The 7,564-nt window shown below is 38.7% G+C and overlaps 1 pseudogene; it reads left to right on the top strand.

Moving 5' to 3' along the window:
* Positions 1-6,422, top strand: part of LOC106526238 (uncharacterized) — a 13,726-nt pseudogene extending 7,304 nt beyond the window's left edge.
* Positions 6,423-7,564: the final 1,142 nt, after the last annotated feature.

Genomic DNA, 7,564 nt, shown 5'->3' with positions numbered 1-7,564 from the left:
TATATATATACTTTTCACTAAAATGCTAGCCTGGCCCTTGCCTTCCTACATAGTTCTGCTCAATTCTAGTTTCCCTTCACTTCTCCGTCTGGGATTTTTCCCATAGACAAGGATTGCTTCAGGAGACTTTTTGTCTGGGCCACTCAGAGAACAGAAGGCGGAGTTTTAAACAGCGTCGATTTTCTGTGCAGTGTCTGCTTGTAGTTTATCTTACCTGGGCCAATCAGCAAACAAAAGGAGGAGTTTTGAACAATGTTGATTTTCTGCACAGTGTCTGCTAGTTAGTTTAGCAATGACAGTGGATGAAGTGAATGAAGCCAGTCCGTGTTGACAAGGTTTCCAAATTAAATTAAAATTGTCTGACAAAGCAGCAGCTCTCATTTACAGCCATCTAATTCGGCTAGGTTCTTCTCTCCTCTTGGTAGGCTTGTTTACAGCGCACACAATTTCCGGTTAGCTTCTTAGCTTAGCCTCCTACACAGTGGAGCTGGCACACATACATCATGGCCAAACAATCCAATCATTTTAAACTTCAACAGAGGCCACGCCTCCAGCAAGAATCGCTTCTCAATAGCCAAGAGTCCAGACCCTCGTATAAAGCAAAGTGAAGGACAAGGGGCTGGTTTTAACTAGGCTATTAAACTTCATGTCTTTATCTGTTCATGTTAATTTCTACAGAGATCTAATAAAAAAAAAATCAAAACATCAGCTTACAGTTGGAAAGTAGTAAATTACAAGCTAAAAGTGACAAAATTTAAAATAAAGCTATAAGTAAAGTGCTACATAAATACAGAAAAGTGSTACAAAGAAGAAAAATACAGCAAAAGGCTTCAAGTACAAAATCAGCACAAATATTGCTGTAACTGACTGTAAAAATTAAATCAGTACAAATGAATGTTTTGGAATTGACATCACCTTGAGTTTATCTTTAGTTGCTCTTGCACTGAAAACAGGGAAGTGGAACTAATTTAATATTGATCCATTTATGGTGGTATCAGTGATACATTCCTGATGTTTGATGCACCTGCACACACCTGTGCAGAGGACAGCTCACCTGGATGGTGGCAGAGAAACTGCAGATCATCTGTTGAATATGAGTGAAAAGAAATTCTCAGGAAACCTGACTTCTAACTGAGCAGAGCTCCAGATCTGAAAAGAGTGGATGTTGCTGCTGTGCTCACTGAGCCAAGTCACCAACATGAGCTGAGAGTGGATCAAATTAATCTTATGAAGCTGATACATTTGGAWATCAGTAGAAAAACTGAAGAGAGAGAAATATGTGGAAGCTTCAAGCTCTGCCTTGTTTTGAAACACATTGATTTGGAACAGAAGTCTTTAGAAACCCGATCAAACCATCAACAACTAAAACAGATGACGTTTCCACCTTCTCCCCATTGTTCAAAACTGAAGGCAAAAGGTTTTGGGTGCTGGTGCTTTGTAGGATTCCATTTTGGATCCATTATAAACACTAAAAAGTAATACATGTACAACTGACTAAATGTGAAATAAACTAGAAACCACATAGTGGTAGCATATGACCCCGGCACATAAGCAAAGCACCCACCAGAACTTACACATGGGTTGCGGCTTTTTAAGATGTTCTGGTATTTAAATGAGAAGTGACTTTAGAATATTCGTTAAAATTAAGATATTTTTGTTGATGGAAAACCAAAAAACAGATCTTGTTTCAGCTGCGTGGAGTGACAATGAAACCAACTTGTGCCAGATTTCATCAGGATCTGCTCATGTTTATGGATGTACAGGCTTGAAATAAAAATTTTCAGTCGTGATTCTTTTACCTACTGCTTGGTGCCAGTTGTATAGAAGCACACAATGTTGTCATGAAATGATAAGCCTTCATCACAGCTAAACAATACAAATCTGAAGCTATTTTGAACTATAAACATTTTTGTATGTCCAGACACCAGCTTTTCAAATAGCGCCGCCCCCACTTGAAATGTTGGGTCTGTTGCAAAACCGTTTGCTAACTCACTGTAGGTCAACTACATCTGTATTCCTACCAAATTTCCTGCTGCTAGATGCAGCTGTTTCTGTGCTATAGTTGACCTTAGTGGTGGGATGCTGTCATTTCATGAGTAAAAAAATTCAACATGCATTTTGGATAATGCAGATTATGATTAATCCTGGCTTTACAGCAGCATGACCTCCTTTTTTTAACATAATAATACATCTTTGAAATATTCCTGGGTCACGTAACATGACGTGGCGGGTCACGTGTGGTCTGTGCTGAGTTTGACACATATGGCCTAAACTGTTTGAGTCAACAAAATGTTTATGAACCACCGGATGAATTTTCAGAAAGTAATAACTAGATGTACATCTATAACTCATTCATGTTGAAGATCCCCCTGTTTAAAATGGCCACTACAGCTAATTAAAAAAAAACAGGGCTTTAAACTCATTGAGGCTCACATATAGCTGATATATGGTGTGATAGTAACTAAGATCCCCAACACATGCTTTGAGCCTTTAGGTAACATCACAAAATGTTGCAGGCAACATGCATTCCTTCAAGGAATACCACTTTTATTTAACCTGGTCTTATTTTGTTGATTATTCTGATTAAAGCATGAAAAGATATGAGCTGAGTTCATCTGAGAGCAGATGGGTATTAAATTATTGCTTGATTTCACCTCAGTGTTAAAATAACTTCATTCCATACCATCATCAACTGGGTAAACACAGATATATTCACATTTCCTCCAGGTTTTCACCCCGGCAACAGCTGAAGAACAGCAGAGCTACACCTCCATCCTCAGACTTCATCTGTTCTGAGCACAAGAGGGCACCAGTGGTCTTTCCCTCCCCAGCTGGACGAGCCACTAAAAGGGTGTGTTTGTATGTGTGCGTGTGAGTGCACGGTGCGAGCACCGTGCACGCACCACCCCCACAGGGGAGAGTCATTCTGCTGGAGATCCTGTTCTTGTGCAACAGGAAACAAACAAGTATTTAAAAAAGAAAGTCTAGTTCAGGTCAGCTGCGTCAGAGCTGCAGCGTGTCAAACACGTGGGTGAATCCACTGAAACCCACCGGCTTCTTGCTGAACAAGGACTCCTGACATGTTTTAGGTGATCGCTCTGATCGTGTTGGTGTCAAATTCAGTAAACGTGAGACTGCTGAGTCATCAATCACTTCATTGTTTTCCTGTTGAGTTTCTTCTGTTTCAAACGACTTCCACATACTTTCTGCTATTTTAGCTTTAACCAAACGTTCGCCTCATTCAGGATGTGAGGAAAGTGATTTTTGGGTTGTGCAACTTTAAGACATTTAAAAATATTAAATTTAAAAATCTTATTTCACCATAGATAAACATTAAAAATTTTAAATTCATTTAAAAATATTTTAATCTGTTTTTAAAGCTTTAATTTTGCCTTTTTATGTTACTTTTTGATTTTAGCCATCGTTTTGCATACTTTTGCTTTTTGCACGTCTTTTGTTCTTTTTAGCTTTTAGCTACCTTTGGATATTTTTAGCTGCCTTTTAGTGACCGTGTTCTTTAAGCTAACACTATGTTTACCTTTAGCTCTAAATTGAACTTATGCTGCTTTTAAAATAGCATTTTGTAACGTTTAGCATTAACATCTCAGTTTTAGCTTCTTCAAGAAATTTCAGCAATTTCAGTCATTTTCACAGAAAATATAATTTTGGTTCCTTTTGGCTTCTTCTTCAGAATAATAAGTTATGTGGTGCCAGATGTTTTTGTTACCTCATCTTGGTTGGTTTGTTCAGATATTTCATCAAACTGACTGTTTTTAATTAGACTTGCTAAAACCTGCTGGTGTTGTGAAACCTTGTAAAAGATCCCAAGAAGTCTTTTAAGATTTAGATTGTCAGTCATTCAGAATGTTCCAAATTCAAAAAGTAATAAATAAATGAATAAATAAATAAATAAATAAATAAATAAATAAATAAATAAATAAATAAATAAATAAAACTTCTGTTCTGTAGTTAAAATGTTTGGTTTCCATCTGGGAATTTTTTTAAATCAATTTTAAACCTATTTGAGTCATTTTGAAGTGGAACTGCCTCCAACTGTGAATCATTTGTAGAAGCMCATCAAACAATTAATTTCTGAAAGCGTTGGTCAAATTTGTCCAGTGGATTATTAGATATTTTACTAACAGACAAACAGAACTAACTGCGAACAGTTAATGATGAATTTTAAAACCATCTTTCAAGTGTAGTTCAGCTGACAAACACACACTGGCAAAATAATAAAAAATATCACACCTGGTGGGTGACAATAAGGAGAAAATTCACTTTTGTCAGAGAAAAATAAAAAAAATAAATTATATTAAAACTACAATACATGGGATAAATGCTCCTTCCTGTTCAAAGCTCATGTATAAAAGTCTAGTTGAAAAATAATAAATGTTAAAGTAGAAAAACTTGATTATTTCTGTTTAATTTGAAGTCCCAGCAGAACGTTTAAACCTCGGGACAGGAGCCTGTTTGCCACAGYGTTGCATCAGCTATTCTTTAGAAAAACAGCCTGTAAGCATTTGGAAATTGAGTTGGACGACCAATCAGCTAAATGTAGTTTTTTTTGCACAATTTCCTTTATAGAATAACATCAAATTGAAATGCAGCAGCTCCACAGAACTCAAAGATCACAGCCGAACTTTTCTCTTCTGCCTGCAGACGTTTCTACAGGCTCTGTTTAATCTGGTTAACAATTTTATGCAATCAAATTCCTTTTTTTTACTGTTTCACATTCTGTACTGTTGCTTAAAACTATCCCAATAGATCTGACATRAAAATTATGAAATGTAATATTTATTCCACTACATTTATCTCACAGCTGTTTCCCATGTTTAATGTGAAACACTCAAAAGCCATTACCTCCAGTCAAGTGAATTAATTCAGCTTGAAATGTTGAGTGGATGAGGAGCAGAATGGATCTCAACACCATCTTTCACAATAAAAGCGGAATAACTGACACGAGCCTGAGGGGATCTGCCTGAAGCATGGGGCAGAAGAAGGGAGGCAGCGTGAACTCCAAGGTTTCTKGGGCAAAGTCAGTAAAAGGTACGGAGCAGAGCAAAAGGACGAGACTTAGACTGATGCCTGGAAAAGAACATAAAACAGCCTGACTCACTGAGGAAGACTGTGATGAAGAGGACCGTTGTTTCAGATTTTGAGGAGGAATCGGCTTTAGTTGGGACAGAAAGCAAAAGGTGGTGCAACAACTGGAGCTTCTAAGTTGAAATATGACACAAAACTCAATACATTTTTTTTTTTTACAAATTTTTATCTTTAAATTGTGTATGGTTAACAGGTTATGATAGTAATACTCATCTCTGTCAGAAGGTGAGTACTCAGAGTGTCRGAGTGTTGACCTGAGTTCAGAGCTCCCTGAACCCTGCATGATGGTGGTCTCCCTCCAAACAGTCCCAGTAAATCACATCATTTACTATTTCTGTTGTCAAAAGCAAAAAATCTGAAACCAACAGAAGTGACTTCATTTTTAACTGAGCCAGCATGATGATGATGATGATGATGATGATGATGATGATGATGATGATGATGATGATGATGATGATGATGATGTCTTTAACTGGGTGTCTGTCCTGACCGGCTTGGAGGTATAGAGCTTCAAATGTCAGTCTCCTCCTTTGACACTTTTCTGTCTGTTTGATATAACCTCTGTTTCCAGATCTGATTGGCTGATGAAACTTTAAAGGAACAAGCTCCGCCAGCTGGATGTCTGATGTCTGCTGGTTGCTGGTTCGACACTCCACACTCGATCCTGCTTCCTTCTCTGATTGTAGCCTCCAGCCTCTCACAGGGTCACTTTGTTAAGAGTTTCTGATTGTTAAGTGGTTTGGAAGTAACTGGTAGTCCTTTTCCAGTTATTTTTTTAATTTTTTGTTTGACAGGTTTAGTTTCTCAGAAATAGTCTGGGTATAACAGTCAACTGCTAACTGGTTCAAGGCTTCTCTCTTTGTTTATTTTAGCTGCTGCTTCCAACTCTATGTTCCGTCTCAGATGATAGGGTTTGTTAAAACTTATTTTTAAATGGTACGATTGTCTGGACTCCATATGTTATGTCCTTCGAGTCACTTGGACTTTGAAATTGTGTAACTAGAAAAAGCAGTCAAGGACAGTGTTGAGAGGAAATCTTACCTCTCCTCTCAACACTGTCCCCAAGTAGATTTAGGAGGCTATGCTCAGGACAAACAAAACAACAAAATCTTCAATTTCCTCTGCATGGCTGTGAGGGATTTTTGTKTTCTGTCCTCTCACGTGTGTGTTTGTCAGGATTCCACTCTGCCSTCCTCGAGCAGCAGAAGCACATTAACCCAGAAGACGTGTCTGCAGCCTGGGCGCCCTTCATCAGTCGGCGAGGGGAAGCAAAGCTGGCCACACAGCAGACAGGTGWGGGCCAGGTCTGGCAGTGATGGCACTGTTTTTAAGATGGCCACAACTGGCCTGGTTRTGGTTTCATTTATGTGGTGCTGRCYCATGCATGGACCACAYCAGGGTCACCAAAGGACCATCATCCTTTGTGACATCTGGGCTGAGTGTTAGTGCTTCGTGTGGGCCAGAACTGGGCCAGACAAATGTTKCTATGTGGGTGGATTCAGSGGAAAAGAACAGATCCTCAGTCCTCTGTCTCAGTGTTCCTAACCCTCTGGAGGAACCCTATCCTGCTTGTTTTAGATCAGGATGTTAAACCCATGTTGACAGAGGGCCACATGAGCATTACGGTGGCCCTTAAAGGGCCAGTTGTAAYTAACGTCKACATTTTGTATTTTACTTTGACTAAACACTGCCAACAAGTAAAAGCTGAGCTCTACKTGGTATTTCCTGAATAGGAACAGTGTTTAAACACGTCCTTTTATAAAAACTGAAAAGTACTGCGTGTACGACTGACTAAATGTGAAATAAACAATACAGAAATRCTGTTAAAACTAAACGTAAGAGAGTTTTACTCACTGTTGAGTCRTGTTGAGTAGCTGCCATCTTGAATTCTGAACTMTCCCACTTTCCAACAGGGAGCTCCCATACATGATCAACATGCATCATGGGAGAWTTAGTTTATGGTCAATGCTGGCTTGTTACCTGGGATAAAGTCTGCCTTGTAGAGCAGCTTAAACTGTACAGACATTACATAAAAAAACCCAAAAAAATGCTCCTTTAAGCAATTTCTGMGTACCTGAATTGACTTCACACAACCACCTGTGGATCATGGATGCTTACTTTGTTTCTGTGACAATGSAACAGGAAAGGAGAGTGTGGAGCAGTCAGCATTTGACAGGACCCAATAACCAACTAAACTCAGTTGCTGAGCTTCATTATTTGTAAAATATATTYCAAAAATCTACATTGGATTGTGAATAAAATGTCAGGGAAATTCTATCACTCATAGAGCWATGGCTGACAGAAATTTAGCCGAATCGCATGGCAGGTTTCTAATAAACTGAATTTCTAGCCGTTAAAAACACAAAAGTTTCAGGAAATGTTCAACCAGTGGTGTGCTGTCAGGGCCAGCAAAGCCTTCTCTGCTGGCCTAAACACAATCAGAATCACTAGTTTATAT

Source organism: Austrofundulus limnaeus, unplaced genomic scaffold (assembly GCF_001266775.1).
Source record: "Austrofundulus limnaeus strain Quisiro unplaced genomic scaffold, Austrofundulus_limnaeus-1.0 Scaffold266, whole genome shotgun sequence".
Classification (NCBI taxonomy): Eukaryota; Metazoa; Chordata; class Actinopteri; order Cyprinodontiformes; family Rivulidae; genus Austrofundulus; species Austrofundulus limnaeus.
This window is presented reverse-complemented; position numbering and strand designations above follow the sequence as displayed.